Consider the following 20,458-nt stretch of genomic DNA (forward strand, 5'->3'; position numbering starts at 1 on the left):
CTTCATCTAAATGCAGTGGCAGGACAGCCTTGCTGCTCCCCAGAAGCTCATCAGAGTAGCTTTTGGAATTCCAGGCAATGCTCACCTTCATGTACTTGCTTATTTATTACACTCAATGCATCGACAGTCTCTTTTCTCCTCTTCACCTCGACCCACTGATTTATTGACATAATGGCATTTTAATTTTGTTTTGTTTACTCTTTGTGTATGAATCAACCTTAAAATTAGGGCACCAAGCTCTGGCATCCGGAAATGTTAGTTAAGTTTAACAGTAGAAACACCAGGGGGAGCCCATAGTGTTTTATGCTCTGCAGTTTCTCTGGCTGGATTATTATTATAGTGATTATTATAGTTGTTGTTTTACATTTATAACAAAGATATTTACAGACCATATGCATTTATAACACAGTCAGAATACAGACAATCTCCATGTGCTGGACTATTACAAGTTTAAGTCACAGAGGGTCCAATTTTATTCTTTAATTATATGGAATTATTAGGATACTGCTAGGAATAATTGGTAGGCAAGAATTTGACAGTGAGAGTTTTCTGTCTTTAATCCAGGGAAAAATTGTTTAGAATTCTTTTATTTCTTGAAAAATTAAATCAGCTAAAATCTTTATGTAATCTCTGTGGCTCTTCTCTGGCCTTTACAGCCTCCCCCCACCACCCCAAAATAAAGCATAGAAGTTAAAATATACCATCCGACATATATTTGAGATTGTGATGGTGAGGGGAGGTCCCGTCACAATCAATGTGTGTTCTAATATGACTCAGACTTAATTTTCACTTAGGAAGTTAATAAAATGCAAAAGCCCAGTGGCCTTTAATATTGTTTTCTTATGCTTGATGAGGTCCTTGGGTCAGTAGGTTTTCACTATGTAAAATAATTCACAATATCTGAATGACTTTTTACTCTGTAAACAGCCATTTTAATGTCTCTGGGCATACATTTTATATATTGTAGCCCATTCTAGATTATTCTGCTCTATTGGAGGGGAAGCAACTCAAGAGTGATACTCTCATATTTGAATTGGTGATTTTGCCCATACTGTCAGAAAAATCACCTCTTAATGTGAGGCTATAATTATGCTAAGAAGTGTTTTCTAAATTTAAACAATGTCTATTGAATAATTTTTGAATTTTATAAGAAATAGCTTAATACTAAGCATCAACTTGACGTTTTCAAGGGTATGGAATATTGGTAGAACACATACAATCCCTTGTAAATGAAGAAAGAATTAATTTTTTTTTTTTGTAAAACAGTAGAAGGCTTAACATTATTATGGGAGTTCCCCTAGCAGTCCAGTGGTTAGGACTTGGTACTTTGGCTTGCCGGGGCCAGAGTTCAATCCCTGGTTGGGGAACTAAGATCCTGCAAGATGCCCAGTGTGTGACCACCAACAACAACAAAAATCAATGATGGATTGACAATTCTGTGGATCGGATTTCTGGTTCCCCCTACGTTGAAATTAAAATATACAACCTAAGAGTGATCAGAAGACTTTAGGAAGGAGTAGTATTTGAGCAAAGCTTTGAAGTTGGAAGAACTTTATGGGGTTAGTGGTAGGACTAGAGTAGTGATGAGAGAAAAATACTTCAGGCAGAAAGAAGAGCTTAAACAAAGGGGCCCTGGTTAGACCAGGACATAGGAACTTTGGGTAACTAAGGGGAATGGGAGGCTCTCTGTCAAGTTTTAATGTGCAGCTAAGTAGTTAGGGTTTTATTCTGGAGGCAGAGGGAGCCAAGGAGGGTTTTAGAGAGAGACATAATACGAATAATATTCCAGGAAGATTAATTTGATGACAGCGTACAGGATCCTTGAAGATTTAATCAAATTGATTTAGCATCAGCATTAGAAAGCAAAATAAAGAGCGTAAAAGCCACTGTTCACATAATTTTAGGATATGATTTAAAGTGTTTTTATGTCATCTCCCTTGATTAATATAGTCAATGCTAAAGTCTAGGAGAACAAATTTGAGTATAGCTGTAAAAGAGAATTTTTGTTCCTTCAATATTAATAATATCATTGTGCATTTCGGGAGTCTATTTTATTGTCCCAAATGCTAACATATTATTTTGTATTATTCTTCCATCAACCTGGTAAGGTTAACAGATACTTATAAAAATAACAGGCTTATAAGCCCCTCCCTTTATCTCCATAATTTCCTTTTGATTGCATATGTAGTTATAGATTTATAGATTAGACTGAAGCTTATAGCTATTTCAGTTTTTCTGTCAGGAGTTGAGAGTATTGTTCTATGGATATTTATTTTAAGTAAGCTTGGAGTTTCATTTTGTAGGCGTCTTACACTGTGATACTATGGTTGATTCAATTATATACACTCATAGGAAACACACTTTTTGGAGGCAAATAGATGTGTCATCCAGTTACATGTAAGTGTTTTCAGTACTGTCTTTCCTTTTTCTAAAAAACAGTAATTTATAGACATACTACATTAATATCAATATTAACAGTGTATTTTACTCTATCCAGAAAGGTAAGGTACAATAAGAAGAAAGAAGCTAAAGGGAATCCTAATTACAGACAGAGAAGAGATTTAAAAGATTTTTGTTAGCTACAGATTTTAAAACTTAAAAAAACTGATATAAAACACAGTTTATATCAATAAATTAAAGGGCTGCATACTATACTTTTAAGGGCTTCCCAGGTGGCACTAGTGGTCAAGAACCTGCCTGCCAATGCAGGAGACATACAAGAAGCTGGTTCTATCCCTGGGCCAGGAAGATCCCCTGAAGGAGGGCATGACAACCCACTCCAGTGTTCTTGCCTGAAAAATCCTGTGGACAGAGGGGCCTGGTGGGCTACAGTCCATAGGGTTGCAAAGAGTCAGATACCACTGAAGTGACTTAGCATGCACACACTATACTTTTAAAAGTATCTGAATATGTTTGGGGGTGAGAAGAAAAGCCTAGTAAGACAATCATTTTCTTCAAAACCATTTGACAAAATGAGAACTTAGAATAATTAGCTGTGCTTACTGTTCAAACTCTTTTAATGCAATATATATGTTTATCTGTTGAACCAATGGTACCACAATTTAAGTGACACATTATTTCTGGTTTCTACAGCTGTAATTGTCATCTTTGATGTCCATGTCAGTGTGTACTTCCTAACTTTATAAAATCATATAGGGCTCTTTAGACCCTGTATTTGGCATTATCACAATTTTCGCTTGGCTCAGACAAGGCAGGTTGATTATCATTAAAGTGTTATTTATTTCTATTTTATTAAGCCCTTTTTACATTCATGTTACAGGTTAATTTATACTTTTATTTCATGCACTACTTGGCTTTACTGATTAATATGCCCCATGGCATTCAATAAAGTCAGGCTGTGGAGGAAATAAGAGTGGTATTAATTTCTAACATTGCTATAAATTTGCCTTAATAAAACTAGCTCAATATCATTACAGAAGTAATACAATGGATACTTTCAAATTGTTAACAAAGATGCAACTAAACAATTTTCCTTCCTGAGTTTAACATAATCCTACTGCCTTTTCCTTCACGTGTTGAAATGAAACCTGCCATATATTTTTTCCCTCTGTAAAAGGTAATCTAATCATTGGCATAATACTACAGTATACAGCTCTCCATTTGACTTATTTTAACGCCTTATTCAGACTTTTAGGTTACAAACGGTGCAAATTAACACAGGCCCACAGGACACTGGGGTGAAAAAAACCTTTATTCTTGTAATAATTTTCATAAAGATTAAACTCTGTCTCTAGCATTACTTATTTGTCCTTCTTTAGTGTATTAGTGCTCAATGCAAGTAATAAACATTATTACTAAGAAATCTGATAATATGGAGGGATAGTGAAAATCTATGTGCTAGATTAATTTTTTGTCAGTTTACCTACCACTCCCACCCCTAACAGCTCAATTAAATAAGGTTAGAATTAGGATTTATAGGAACTTATAAAGACAAGGACACACTGCCACCCAATGATTTTTGGATCACAAAATTTTGATGACAAAGAATGTACTCCATTATTAAGTAACCAAATTCATGTATTGCAAGAGAACACTTATCCTCTACCTGTTATTTATTAGATTGCAACCAAACTGGCCAAAAAATTATTACAAATGGGAAATTTGCCCTCATCCCTCTTATGCAGAAATTATAAGTATGCTTTGTTTACCCTGAAGTTCCCTCTCTTTTAGCTTTTCAATAATTTCTTTTTATTCTAAGCATAAATCTAATTTGCATATTTGGAAGAGAATTGTTTTTTTTTTTTAAGTAAAAAACAACTTTTAAAAACTCTTCTTTGCATAAAAATATCAGGAACTATGTTCATTCAATAGATATTTATGAATCAGCCTCTGTGCCAGGTACTGATGTTGTCCTGGGGTAGAACTGTAAGATGGGCCTTTTGTCTCCTTACAATGTAGACTTACTCTTTCATTTACTTTAATATAGTGGTGAAATTTCATACATTAGTAAGGAAGATGTTTGGGGACATAAAAATTCTTTTTGGGGGCTGTATTTGTTTTTTAAATGAATGAGGAACTCCTAGATTGCTTAAATCCTTGTCAATCACAACAAGCATGTTTGCCCATGAAACAGTTCAAGAAGCAGTGGAAGACTGAATCATCCTTACACCCACATTCTGCTCTGGGCTTATTTCTTGATTTTTACTAAATCAACTTAATGGAGTGATTTTTTTTCCTCCCACTCAACTCAAATGAATCCAGGTCTAGTAGATAGGTGGATTTGATGTTACCATGCTTTCTCTTGCTCATCGTTTGGTTAAAATCACATTTTTAGGTAATTCACGTTAAAAAAGATGTGCCTTTCATGTTGATGTATTTATGCAACCTTCTGCTTTATGGAAAAATAAAAAGCCCATCTTTGCTCTTTCTGTTACCCTGTCAACACAGATCCTCTTTACTCATAAAAATGAGACTTTAAAAAGAAACATTTATAAATCACTGCTTAAATCAGTTGTTAGTAAGAAGTTATTTTAAGAGAATAATCTACATCCTGGATCCTGAGGGTGATGATTCAAAAGTGAAACGACAGTTTTGGGGACCTGGGAATGTCCCATCTTAGAAAGTTAGTTTAAGCAAGTAGAGAACCATTTGTTTCCAGAGACCAATTTATAACCTAAGCCTGGAAAATTAGGAACTTCCACTGGGTTCACATCTTCAAGTAACCATTTACTCACAATCATGCTGAAACTTTGAACTGACTCAATCCATGGAGACAGTAGCCACACCAGCTAGCCTCTGTTAGCTCAAGGGAATCCGTTTGTCAGCTGCTTTGGAAATAAGAGTGGGGAATGTTTTGATGTATCTAGCTGGATTTCTTGAAGTGGACAGACACAATCTTGTTTATTGTATTTCAGGATGGGTTTGACAATGCCTTTGATTGACCAGTAGCTGCTCAACACACAAGGGACTAAGCACACAAACACCCATACACACGAGCACACACACCTACACACCCTCAGTCAATAGGCTAAAAGTTTTAATCAAATGGGGAAATTTTTTCTAGATAAGAATGGGAAAATCAGGCCTGATGGTAGAATGAGTGAGTTACGCAGTGAATTGAAACAGAATATAAAGTTATGTATTTTTAACTAATAGGTAATTAAAATGCATTGTTTATGACACCTCAGGACTTTGAATCCAGGTACAATACATTATTTGGAATCCTCCCATACTATCTAATCCAAAGTCATTGCAAATAAAATACAAATTAAATAATGCCTAAACTGCTTCCAACTTAAAATCTTTTTCTATAAGTAAGTCTAAAAACTTTAACAAGTCTGTAAAAATGTATCTTAGGGGCTTCCCTGGTGGCTCAGTGGTAAAGAATCCACCTGCCAATGCAGGAGACACAAGTTCGATTCCTGGTCTGAAAGATCCCCTGGAGAAGAAATGGTAACCCACACTAGTATTCTTGCCTGGGAAATCCCATGGGCAGAGGAGTCTGGTGGGCTACAGGCTTACCAGGCTGGGGTCACAAAGAGTCGGACATGACTAAAGCAACTAAACAACAACAAAAATGTATCTTAGTAAGTCATTCTTTGCAGAGTTTTCTGGGGTATGATGCTTTCCAGAATGGAACACCTGCAAAAAGATGATAGTTTGGGAGATACTGGTATAAAAAATAGATATTTTCAATATAAAGCAAATAGAACTTGTTTGATTGGTGAGAACTAGAGAATATTGATGAAACTTTAAATTTCTAAAGATTTAGTCTCAGTTTAAATCTTGATCAGAACGAAGCAAAATATATGCAAATATGTGGTGAAAGGTGCCAAGATTTTTCCTCTCCAGCATTTATTGTTTCAAGAACTACTTAAAGAGTTACTACCCTTTGAGGATAAGGATATTTTCTTTTTGAAGGGAAACAGTGTACTCTATAGTAAGACTTGTACTGTCTTTTGTGCCATTATTAATACATTTCCTGTTTAAGGAAATGACTTTTTTTTTTTTAACATGATAGTTTAAACTTCAGAATAAATGCTATTGACTTTTAAAATGTCTTATCTTACCAATGTCATTCTGGGCATGAAGAATAAAGTGTGGAAAATACTTGTCATAATAATCCTATTGTCAAGAGATTCTCCTTCTTGAATAAAGTGGCTTATGTTTCGTGTTTCTTTTTTTGAGGGCAATTAAGAGAGGGAAAGTAAGTTTTGTAGCTAAAACAAACAGACCCTTTACTTTTAGAGTAATGATATTTAAAAACACAAAAATATTTATATTATAAATTAAAGATGAGCAATATCTTCTAAAGACCTTGTCCTCATATTTACAAAGACCGTACAAGTGTCCTCATACAGTTGTAATTAATTCTATTTCCTTTTACTTCCTTTTTTCTGTTCTTGTTGCACTCTTCAAAACCATCATATTAAATTTAATAAAATTTGAATTGCAGTATTAAGGACAGAAAATAGGAATATCAAAGGTTAATTTTTGCAGTGTCAGATTTTTCAAGTTATATACTGAAAGCATGTTTTACCAGTGAATGACATGAATGATTAATGTATATTTAGTAAAAGATGTGGATTCCACTGTCAAATGCTAACATTTACTGACTGCATTCTACTTATATTTTCAGTTAATTTATTCTAGTTCAGTTATTTTTCAGTTATAAAATAAGCCAGGTAATTCAACAGTTAAAGTATATAATACAATTGTGTGTTTTAGCTTTTATCTATATATATTATATATTTTAAAAATTTCTCTCTTTCTCTCATTATTGAGGCCATAATCTTAAAAACAAGGTGACCCTTAGTTATGCAAAGTACAGAGCATTATAATTAATGATAAATTATAGAGTGTCTTAATTGTGCATAATAATAATAGCTAATATTTATTGTATACTAATTTGTGCTAGGCAATATGCTAAGTGCTTTAGGTACATTAGTTCATTTAACCTCACAAGAAAGCCACCGGTTAGTTAATTTTACCTTCATTTAATTGGTGAGAAAGGAGAAGGCAATGGCAACCCACTCCAGTACTCTTGCCTGGAAAATCCCATGGATGGAGGAGCCTGGTAGGCTGCAGTCCATGGGGTCGCTAAGAGTTGGACACGACTGAGCGACTTCACTTTCACTTTTCACTTTCCTGCATTGGAGAAGGAAATGGCAACCCACTCCGGTGTTCTTGCCTGGGGAATCCCAGGGAAGGGGGAGCCCGGTGGGCTGCCGTCTATGGGGTCGCACAGAGTCGGACAAGACTGAAGCGACTTAGTAGCAGCAGCAGCAGCAACAGGTGAGAAAACAAACTTGGGGTTGAGTGACTTATTCAAGCTCCCACAGCTGTTAGTGGTAGAGCTGGGATTGAAACCCATGGTTGTCCAGTTAGATACACAGAGTATATTGAACAAGATGCGAGAGAGAGGTTTAACTTACCTGTGAAATTTTTGATTAGTTAATATGATGTTAAAAATAAAATAATTATGATAAGCCAAGAAATGTTAGAAGACAGGGTTTGAGGGACAAGTATATGACACATAACACTTTTCCCCTTCAGAAGGAGTGAGTGAGACAGAGTAGAAGAGATAGCAATGGTAGTCCTGTAGAACTGTGAAGGAACCTTCAATTGTTTGCCCAATTAATTAATTCACTTACCTAGCTGTTTGTTGTTCCCTGTGTTGGGTGGTGGTGTACAAAGGTGAGTAGACAATAATGCCTACCATTAAGGAGTTTACAGTCTTCTGAGGACATAGACCATCACACAAATGGTGCAGTGGTTTAAGAACTGTCAGGGATTGTACAGATTACAAAGGAAGGTATGTAATCTAGAAAGGGGTGGGTGGTTTGTGGGAAGGAGACTTGTCCTGAATTTTGAAGATGTTTGTGAGGCAGGCAAAATGGTGAAGTGTGGGACAGGAGGGTGGGTCCTTCCAGGCAGAGAGAGCAGGTGATATAAAGACTGACTGTGTGCTCAGTCATGTCTGACTCTTTGCGACCCCATGGACTGTAAACCGCCTCTGTCCATGGAATTCTCCAGGCAAGAATACTGGAGTGGGTTGCCATTTCCTTTTCCAAAAGATTCTTAACCCAACTCAGGGATTGAACCCAGGTCTCCCGCATTGCAGGCAGATTCTTTACTGTCTGAGCCACCAGGGAAGCCTAATGCAAAAGGCAAGATAGTCCAAATGAGTTTGGGTAGGTTAGCAGGGCAATGGATGAGCCTGAAGACAGACATACAGACCTCCAGGAGAAGGAGAAGGTTGCCTCCAGGTCCTCCAGGGCTTGGGATCATGGAGGTTCATATGAAGGCTCTGGAGAAGAAGCATAGCTGGATTTATACGTTAGGGCACCAGTCTGGCTAAAGTGTGGGGAAAGAATTGGGGAGGCGTCACACTAGAGAGGACGAGTTAGTAGGTGGTTGGAGGATGGGAGGGAAATGACCTCCTGATGGTGGGCACTGGGGAGAAGGTGATATCTCAGGGTATTGAAGAAACCGAGAGAAGAATTTCAAGGAGGAAGGAAAAGTCAACAGTGTCAAATGCTGTAGAGAAAAGCTGTTCACTGGGTTAAGTAACTGGAAGGTAGGTCCCTGGTGATTTGCTAGAGCAGTCTTGGTGAGTGGTTCAGGAAAAAGCTAGTGGGGCTGAGTGACCATGGATGAGTGGGAAGAAAGTACAATGAATTTTCTGAACATTCTCCTTTTCTACTCCCTGTGCTGATTTCTTCCTTTGCTTCCAGTCCAGGGAAAGAAAAAAAATACTTCCTGGGCAATTATTGAAAACCAGTATATTGTGTAAGCCTTACAATGACCTGCCCTATCGTGGAAGTATGGTCTTCATTTTGTAGGCAGAGAGTGGAGGATGTGAGAGATTTGTTCATCGGCCCAAGGCCCACAGTTGGCAAGTAGGAAGGCTCCAGGCCAAGTCTGGGTCTCATTCCAGAGCTGACATTCTAGCCACTGCATTCGTCTAGAATTTAGCGTCTTTGTACTTGGCTCTTGTTTCCTCTCCTCCCGAGTCTGCTTGCACTCATAGAGTTAATAAACTCATTCTCGCAAAAGCACGAACGATGGATAAAGCCTAATATGTTCTTGTTATTTTTAATGCATTTTTGGAATGATCATTGGATATGCTGATTTTATATTTTTATTGTATAATTTTAATGTTGCATTTAATATGTTATGTTGTAGGAAATGTACAAACAGGAGAGGGAACAAAACATGACTGTATAATTTGATTAAGTATTGCCAAACCTCCAGAAATTTCCCAGCCTCCCTCCCTCTCATTACCCACCTCCCAGAGGCAACCCCTAGCCTGACTTTTGTGACATTATTTCCTGGTGTTTCTCCATAGTTTTCTCACCTAAGTTATGTATCCCTAAACTACATGGTTTATTTTGAACTGTTTTGACACTTTAGGTAAATGAAATTATGTGTGTTCTTCTGTGTCTTGCTTCAGTTGATCAAAATTATACTGTGAGATTCATCCATGTTGTGTGTGGCATTATTGCAGTTACTTTCAATGCTGAATAATATTTCATTATATGAATTTTCCATGTGATTTGTCCATTTTACTGTTTAGGGACATGTGGGTTCTTTCTAGTTTTGAGTGATTAAGACCAATGTTGTCCTTTTTTTTTAATTAAATTGAAGGCCAAAGACTCTAAGAATGCTTTTAAACATTTAAAAATATTTTAGGAGGTTGGGAGCCCTTTCCAGTCTTCTGGAACTGAAACCCCACAGGTGGTTCCTGTGAGGTTCCTGATCTGCTTACTCATGAGGCCAAGCTTGAGGACTATGAGGGGGCGTTTCTAAATTAAAATGTTTAAAGAGGTCAGGTGAACTGAAAAAACAAAGAAACAGTTGTTACCAGATCTCCCATTTCCCCTAGCTCTTCCACTTCATTGTTGCGATCTTAGCTAAAGGCAGTCAGCTTACATATTTTCCTACATCAGTCCTTTGATCAGCAAAGTAATTTCTTTTCCTTCCTCTGTACAGATCTTTTAATTATAGCAAGCTCGTCTTTGAAGAACAAACATGGTAAAAAAAAAAAATGAACAACTTGAATAATTTTTAGTAACCATCTAAAATACTGATTTTAGTTGACTATCTAGAATAACTGATTTTGCATAATTAATTTTTGTAAAGTGAATCATCAAAATATAATACAACTGGTAATAAGATCACAGTGTATTATATATTTAATAACATAGACAAATAACAAAATAACAATACAGACAAAGTATGATGGTGGTTCAGAGTACAACCTCTGGAGACAGACTGAGATCAGATTCTAGGTTTATTCCCTATGTCAGCTGGGTGAATTTCTCAACCTTTCAGACTCGGCTATCCTGAGCTGATAAGGACAGGATAAATAAGCTGATAAATAAGGACAGGAGTGGTATTTATTTCACAGGGATGTTGTGAGCATCCAATAAGAAAATGTGTAAGTACTTAACACAGTTTCTACTTAAGCAATGTTCAATAAATGGTAGATTCTGTTGATACATTTAACCCATCAAAAAGGGCAGAATAACCATAACATTTATGAGCAGATCTTGCCAGATAGTCATCTACTTATGTCATAGCAATTATTTAACATTGAATAGGCTCTTCTACTGTGCTAGAAGCTGTGGGTTACACAAAAGAATGATTTGTGGAGAGAAGTATTAGGAAATCAGAGACAAGTGGCAACCCTAAATAAAATACACTTGGAAACATAAAGTAAGAAGTGATTATGGATCAATCAGGAGTACAACTTTCCCGGCCTTGTATTTTGAAGCTGATATTACACTGAGTAGTAGACAAACTTTCCAAAGAGAAAGTTGAAGTTCTTTCATCCAGAAAATATGTGAGTGCAAAGAACAGAGAAAGAGAAAGACTACTTTTCTGAGGTGTTAGGAATAGGTGATGTTGGGTGAAGAAGGGAAAAATACTTTGGGGAATATTTTATAAGCAGCATCTTTAAGATTCAGGTATATATTTGGTGTTGTTTAGTTGCTAAGTCCGACTCTTTGCGACCCCATGGACTGTAGCCCACCAGGCTCCTCTGTCCATGGGATTTCCCAGGCAAGAATACTGGAGTGGTTTGCCATTCCCTTCTCCAGGGGATCTTCCTGACCCAGGGCTTGAACCCATGTCTCCTGTATTGGCAGGTGGATTCTTTATCACTGACTCACCAGGGAAGCCCTAGGTAGTAGGAAAAGTAAGGATTCAATTCCATTTTGGATTGGCTTAAACTATAAACAGAGTGTCCAACTCTTTGCGACTTCATGAACTGTAGCCAGCTAGGCTCCTTCGTCAATAGAATTCTCCAGGCAAGAATACTAGAGTGGGTAGCCATTTCCTTCTTCAGGGGATCTTCCTAACCTAGGGATCAAACCCAGGTCTCCTGCATCGCAGGCAGATTCTTTACCAACTGAGCCATCAAGGAAACCCCCACTTTCAAACTATAAACCCTTAAGGTAAAATTTGGCAGATTATAGGAAAATGGTGATATTTTGGCAAAATAAACTTCATATTTTCCTTTTCATGGTAAGTGTATAAATAATGAAGTAGTTTGCCCATTTCAAAGACTTAAGATTCATGTTGAAAAACTTGAGTTGCGAAATTCCCAAGAGTGATTAAACATTTATTCTTCTTTTCCTTTATCTTTTAGAAATGCCTCTTTTCCTACTGCTTTGATTGTAAGTTTGAAGAAAAATTTATTTTATAGTTTGGCTGTAGGAATTGGTCACCAAATCTTATATAACCTCCACTCACTTGATGACTCCCCCGGATCAATAGAATCCACTAGATGGCGCCCAGATCTACCGCTGTGTCTTGCCTCCTCTGGCTGCTGATCTGGGAACAGCTGTGGGTTGTCTAAGAATGGCTGGAGAGATCAATACGGTCCATGTGCAGCAGCTTCCTTAAGGTCTGCTCCAAAATGCTGTAAGCCTGGTGCTCCTTCAAATTGTTACTGTAACGGAATCACCAAATATGGGCAATGATGGTGTGGTTTTGGGTATGAGAAAGCCTGCAATTTTGCTTGATGAGACTTAGCCACAAGCAGGCAGGCAGACAGGCATTAGCTGCAGTCCACAGCCTATTCACAGGCAAATAGCATGCTGGTGGCCTAGAAGCTACATAGAAGCTTCTCCTTGAAGCCAAATTATTGGTTTAGGCAATGATACTTTTGTTTATGGGAAAGGGAAAAGGAGGCAACAGGAAGAAGGTATCACAATGGGAGAGATTATTTTAATATTAGCTTTCATGTAGGCATAATCCTCTCATTTCTGTCAGGCAACTGAACATCCTGCTTGCGATTCAAAATCGAGGATATATTCTCATGGAGGTTTCAGAGAGTGGGAAATGAGGTTATTTTGTTTTTCTTTGGAAATAGCACTGGGCAGTTTCATTTATTTCATGAATGAAATGCTAAAGGTTTTGTAAAATTATCTTATACTTTATTAATATTCTAAAAAGGGACAGCTCTCATTCTTCTAATTCAAGGTAGTGGATAATGACTTTGGCAGCACTTCCCTGCCTTTTTCAAGTTTATAGAAACCCATTTCTCATCATTAGGCTGAAGATGCAGATAAGAAAGGATGAGCTTTATACTGGAACTTGTCACATCAGTGTTGCTTCTTAGGTGATTAAAAAGAAGCAGCGGGATCTTGGAGAAAACGTCTGACAAAAGGTAATGGAAACCCAGTAATGGATGAAAATTCGTGATAGATTAGGTATAACTGGCCAGGAAAACCCTGTCTGCTAAGTACAGGTGTGCCTTTTAGTTCAAGATCAAAAATAAGACTCGGTTCTTTTGAGGCTCTTAAAAAACTTGACCTAATCTGGCCCTACCAAACTAAGGTTTATTTGAAGCTCCACGAAGTTGATTAGACCCAGGAGGAGGTGTTTTTCTGCAGTTTAGTTTAGGAATTCAGTGCCAGCCAAATGCTTAATGCAGCTGCTAGCTGGCAGGTTCAAAGGTATGGAGCTTCTTTAATTAAAAATCGGCAGGCTCATTTTAATTTTGGTCAAAATAGATTTTGTTATTTTTAAACTTCCTGTGGAATAAAACAGAATTATTTCCCTTTCTTGTACTTGCCCTTTCTTGTACTCTTATTCCTGATCTCATCCTCTGCTGTCACAATAATGAGAGGGTTCAGTACAAAATTCCTATAATCTCCCTAGGGCTATCATTTTGGTTCAGGGGTATACAGCAGTTGAATACCATCATTTTTAGAAAAAAATAATTTTGGGTGTGTGGAAGTGGTGTAGTAGTCACAGAACCTTTCCTTAAAAATGTTTTAGTTAATAATTTTTATAGGCTAGAAGTAGACAAGTGGGCATTATATTCAATTCTGGAAAATAGTTTGCCTAGTGTTCAGTTTATTTATTGTTTTAAAGGGGGAATTGGTATGCAATTTAACCCAGAAGTAAAGTATTTTTTCTAAAATAAAACATTTATTTTTATTCGTTAAAATATAGTATTTCAATATGCAAATAGGAAAAAATGATTTCTGGTACATTACTTGTTAAAAACCTGGAAGTAACAAAAAGGATGGCTGAAAAGCAGATTATGGTTAACCATATAAATCTTTAGAAGTGATATACTTTTCACCTCTGGGTGCCACTGTTCAACTGCTTCTTGTTTTTATGATTGTTTGAAAACCTGATGCTTCCTGTAGATGTATTCTTAAAAGAATCTGTTAAAGAGACATTTCCTCTATCTCTAGTTATCTGCTAAGTAACTTTTTGGCACATGGATGTAAATTCAGTATGGTTGTGATTTGCTGTTTTAATTACCAAATGATGACCAAATAAAACTGAAGATTGTTTATACGGGCAATTGGCCAGGTTAAAAGCCTGATTTCATCTCCTGTGGAAATGAATCTTGTACTTACCTTTTTGGTAGTCGTTTAAGTAGAAAAAGCCATTAAAACACAAGGGAGTTTTGGTTTAAATTTCTGGCCATTTGTAGATGTGATTTTAATTCTGCACATATGTTTCAACAGAAATCAATTTTATAAGAGGGAAATAATAGTCTTTGTGGGGGGATTAACAGTAAAATACAATTTTAAGAATCTAATATCATTAATGAATGGAGATACTTTTCACTTAATTTTTAAAACTCAACTGCTTCAGTAGTTCCATTAAAAATCCTATAGAAATCTTTCTGTATTTTTTTCAGGAATCTTAATTCTTAAATTTGATTATTTTAATAGCTAAAAATAATGGCCATATTTGTAATTTTACTAAATGTGTGAGTAATCTTTTCTTTTTGCAAAGTATGCAGTGAGTTAGTATTCTGTACCACAAAACAATTGCACGTTTGGTTGTTTTTTAAATCTCTGATTATTTTAAACTTGGGGTTCCTCTGAAATGCCAGAAGAAGGGGTTATAATGCCAAAGTTAATTTTGTTTTGTCATATACAAAGTAGTTAATCTAAAAATTATTGATTGATATTCTCCCTCTTTTAACTCTTTTAAGACTCAATATTTAAAGCAAAACTAATTTATCTAGGTGTTCTACTGCACAAAATTAATTCTACTGGGACTGGTCCAGGCCAAGCCTCATTATGGAACAGTTTCCCTTGCTGAACTAGCCTGATTCTTTCTGGGATACTTTTTCAAAATTATTCACAACACAGAGCTTAACCCTTGAGCTCCTGTAGAACTGACTTCAATATTACACTTATTAGGCCCTTGATGGTATCAGAGGTACATCAACATGAGAATATGTCTTCCCCTTGTTGGCACTGTCTGAGACTTTTAAATACGGCAACTGTATTTGTGTATATTGGAGGGATTTTAGTTTTGTGATTCATATATCAGAGCTGAAATATTCATTGTAAAAAACCTTTTCCCCCTTGTCTAGTCTGTTTCACTATACACGTATTGCTGACCCTGACTTTTTTCATTTATACATAAGTGCCGAATTTACCTCTTTGCCTGGGTGGTTATATAGTTGTTTAGATCACCCAGCATGTTTGACCAACTTTCTCTGCTCAAATGTCTGACTGAAACAGTTGGTTCTTTTAGTGTTTTGTACATACATAGAGCCCAAGAGTATTACTGTAAAACGTCAGTTTTTGCTGCAGCTACAAAAGTAGTTCAGGATCGTATACACTTTCCTTTTGTGTATGTGTGCATGTGAGTGAGTGAGTGAAGTTGCTCAGTCGTGTCCGACTCTTTGCAATCCTGTGGACTGTAGCCTACCAGGCTCCTCCGTCCATGGAATTTTCCAGGCGAGAGTACTGGAGTGGGTTGCCATTTCCTTCTCCAATGTGTGCATGTAGTTTTCTTTCAATATCTGTGCAAAATATTATTGGGGAATGGACGTTTTAAATGTCAGTTTTTATGTTGACTTTTTGCCTGCTGTGTAGTGGCTCATGAGGATTTTTCACTGGAGAATCTCCTGCATTTTAAGGTTCTTTGCTCATTATGGGCATCTCAACACATTTTTCATTAGTTTTTCTTATTCAAAGGGGGCCTCATTTTCTATTAGAATGTTACTAGCATGGCACAATATATATATTTTTGTGGCTGGTGAAAGTATTTATTTGGTGGTAGGGAGGAGACACTGAGCCCAATATCCCAGTGAGGTCTTTCACAGAGAATCATATGATGCAAATTTGAGTGTGGGTAGGTGTCTTTGTGATGGAAAAGCAATAATTTAGTCTATAGTTGGTTGCTTGATCTATATGGTAATAAACCAACACCTCTTCCCACCCCCAAGAACTGACAGATTTCCATTAAATTAGTAAATTGACTTGTTGCCTCAGTCTCACATAGATGTATACCAAGAGCAGGCAATCCAGTTACCTTGTGAGACCTAATTCATCAATTTAAACTCATTTTATCTGAAATGCAGTAACAATTGCTAAGTTTTCCTAGTGTAAAAATAGCCTAAATTAATTATCTAGGCTATCTTTAAACCACACTAAATAACAGGATTAATAAGTAAACCTTTAGGTAATTCAGTGGTGCTTAATAAGGAAATCGGAGAAGGCAATGGCACCCCACTCCAGTACTCTTGCCTGGAAAATCCCATGGACGGAGGAGCCTGGTAGGCTGCAGTCCATGCGGTCTCGAAGAGTTGGACACGACTGAGCGACTTCCCTTTCACTTTTCACTTTCCTGCATTGGAGAAGGAAATGGAAACCTACTCCAGTGTTCTTGCCTGGGGAATCCCAGGGAAGGGGGAGGCTGGTGGGCTGCCGTCTATGGGGTCGCACAGAGTCAGACACGACTGAAGCGACTTAGCAGCAGCCGCAGCAGCAGCAGCAATAAGGAAATCCCATTGATTTACATAAAATTAAATTGTAAAAATTACCTATAGAAGTCCTATTGTTTAAAATAAAATAAGCAATTATCCTTCAATTAAAATAATAGTAAAAAATAAAGTAAACTTTTAAGAATAGCTTTGTAAACCATAGCTTGGCCAGTGAATTTAATTTCTCCATAATATAATAGATTCAGTAGAGATGGTTGCCTTGTGAAACTGAGTTCTCCATCTATAATGTGATTTTGTTCTAAATCCATTATAAGAGGTATTTAAACTGCTTAGATTCCCACTGCCAGGTTCTTATTAGCCTACATTCTCTAAGAAAGAATAAAGCTCTATACTTTGTAGACACTTAATAAACATTAATTTTGTAATTAGCAATTTAAAAATAATCTCCAAATAGATGTAGATCTGTTTGCATTTAAACCCTCTCTCAGTAAGTAGGAGGATCCAGGAAACTTTGGGAAGGTTTATGATTCTCCAAAAGAAAGTGTGCTTAGAGCTTGGAAGGGAACATTTTACAGTTTTTTCCCCCCCTGCATCTTCCTTCTGCTGATATCAATATTCCTAATCTACAGTGAAGGGAAGAGTAAAAAAAAAAAAAGAACACTCCCCTCCACAGTTTTCAATTTATTTTTATTTCAGTTGGAAAATCCCCACTGAACGAGTTTAAAAAAATTAAATGTATCCTGGGAACATGCCGTTCAGGATTTTGGAATGGGAACTTCAAACGAAGTTGGTAAAGGAGTCAAATGCGTAAGTGGAAACTCTGAGGAAACTGGCAGTGAGAGCCTGGAAATCAGGCAATCATTTACGTTTACTTCACCAAGAGCGAGTACAAAGAAGGCAGCCGGCATGGCCCTGACTCAGAATTCTCCTCTCAGGAACTGAGGGAGAGAGATTCCCAGCATCTGTTTCCTCAACTATCACCCAGAGGATACTGGTGTAAATCACAGGGAGTAAAAATAGGCTTAGAAGTCTAGTTCCAAACAAATGAGACACGGTGGTTGTTTAATAGTGGTGTAGAGTCTTTTCTCCCCAAATTCCTCATTAGTTAATTAACAAATATATTTTTATTTTACATTAATGAGTTATATTGCTGAAGTTGGTCATCAAAATGTTGAGCAAAATCTTGATATTTTTATTGGTCTGAATTGAAGTATAACCTAAATGACATTTGATGTTAAAATCTGAACCTTGCAGTTATATAGAGGTTAGTCTATCACCAGTAATCACAGATGTTAAAGCTTTGCCTTGGATACAAAAAATATGTGTTTCTGAAATTTTAAAAAATGCTGTGAGCTTCTTAACATAATGTCAATTGCTAGTAGACTGATAATATCACTCTGCATTTTGGTTGCAGGAAATTTTATGGCTAGACTCTTACAGTTTAACACAAGTAAAGAACCTTTAAGGCTATATTTCACACAAAAGGAAGTATTTCTTAGGTCTGGCTAGACTTGTAGTTTGATATTAACTTATAGCTTCAGGTTTTCAACAAAACAGCAGCTTTAATAGATGAGATTAGCAAGTGGTGAAAAGTTCAAAGCATTTAATGGAATTGATCTACTAAATTAGCATTGACAATTTTTAGTGGCTATCTTAAATATACATTATTATCATGAAAGAATTAGTCCAATTAAGCCCTTACATTTGGAAGATGCCCAGTCTGACCTTGTTCTACTCAATGTGAAAAGTGAGTGGGTCTCTGGGTTTATTTAAATTTGGTGCTAAATCAATAGGTTTGGGGCCCCTATCATTGCTTTTTGGAAAGAAAAAGCAACCCAAAGGCTCTTTATGGTGACAAATGGGTTATTAAAATGTTTATATATTGCAAATAAAAACAGTGGCCAAAGAATAGATAAATATAACCTTCAATAAATAGGTTGGAAGAATCAACAAGAGTTAGATTGTTTTCTTACTATTTCCTACTACAACCATGTATTACTGTGTATACTAGCAACCCACTCCAGTATTCTTGCCTGGAGAGTCCCATGGACAGAGGAGTCTGGCAGGCTATAGTCCATAGGGTGGCAAAGAGTCAGACACAACTGAGTGACTAACACTTTCACTTTCATTCTGAACACAGTATTTTCATTTTGAAACTGAAATGATTATATTTAATATCATTTTATTTAGAACATTCTGAATTGAGAAATAGCCAGCTAATTTAAAAAGAATTGAAATTTATATAAATATACATAAAGGAAAAATCATGGTATTTTCCAGAAATCTACATTTTATACATCCACAGTGTATTTTATATTCTATTGATGTAGACCTCTATGACACTTTGAACATAAATATCATGAAAATAAAATTGAGTTTTGCATTTTTAGCTTAATTGTGCAAAACTTCTGATGGTGGCTGATTATTCATACTTATCGTGAAGTTGTGGGGCCTAGGCTCTGGAAGGGGCTTGCTTTCGAAAGGCCAGCTCCTTAATTCACAAGGGCTCATGAGTAATCTCCATCACTGCAGCTGAGGAGTCAACTCTTTTGTGAAAGCATTCAGCAAAATGTACTTTAGTTTTGTTATTGTTGCTGTTATCCAGGCTAGAATACTGGAGTGGGTTGCCATTCCCTTCTCCAGGGCATCTTCTCAATCCAGGGATTGAACCTGGGTCTCCCACAATCTAGGCAGATGTTTTACTGTCTAAGCCAGTAGGGAAGCCCCTATTATCCATTATCCATTACAAGGTTTAATGGTTCATTTCCCTAACCTGACTCATTTGAAAAGACCCTGATGCTGGGAAAGATTGAAGGCAGGAGGAGAAGGGGACGGCAGAGGATCAGGTGGTTGGATGGCATCACCGACTCAATGGACATGAGTTTGAGTAAACTCCGGGAGTTGGTGATGGACAGGGAGGCCTGGAGTGCTGCAGTCCATGGAGTCGCAAAGAGTCGGACACGACTGAGTGACTGAACTGAACTGAACTGAACTTCCCTAATCTGGGCTTTAGAGCCAGCCATTTTGGCTTATTTCTAATAGAAAAAGACATTTCCTTTATGTAAGATATCTTTAGAATTTGAGCATTGTAACTAATATACCTCTAGCTCTCTCTCCCAGAAAAGGAATAATTTGGTTCTATAAACTGAATAATCCCATTCTCATTTATCAACATCCTCCCCTCACCCAGCATTCTAAATTCTCTTCTGAATGGTCAGAAAATTATTAATATCCTTCTTAAAATACAGAGCTCCAGGGAGGAGCTTAGTGTTTTAGAGGGGTACCCTAAGGAAGATGGGATGATGATCTCATTCATTCTTAAGGATATATTGATAGACTCCTTTTGCCAGAATCTGCTAGATACAGGGAATATAGCAAGGAAAAAAATGAACCTGAGGGAGAGAAAGATGTGCCAACAAATAATGGCAATTTATTTGCTACTGTATGTGCTACTGCTAATGTGAGTGTGTGCAACGTGCATTTGTATGTCATAGTCCTAATTCCATATCCGTTGTCAGAACGGGATTTTAAGCTGCCATTACAGTGTCTATGGGTAGTCTGACTTCAATCTGAATACTTTATTTCCCACAACCCAGGTATACGTGGAGCACATTTTTCATACGAAGTTACGTGCTGAAGTTAGCTTCTGGATATTTGTGCAGTTTCATCCTCAGTTGTTATTTAACTTCTGAACACCCTTTCCACGCGTCTGTTGCTTAGTTTGATGTTACAAAGCATCATTTGTGATCTCCTACATTTGAATGTTTTTATTATTGCTCC

This window comes from Giraffa tippelskirchi, chromosome 3 (genome assembly GCF_054371585.1).
Source record: "Giraffa tippelskirchi isolate mGirTip1 chromosome 3, T2T-mGirTip1v1.2.pri, whole genome shotgun sequence".
Lineage (NCBI taxonomy): Eukaryota > Metazoa > Chordata > Mammalia > Artiodactyla > Giraffidae > Giraffa > Giraffa tippelskirchi.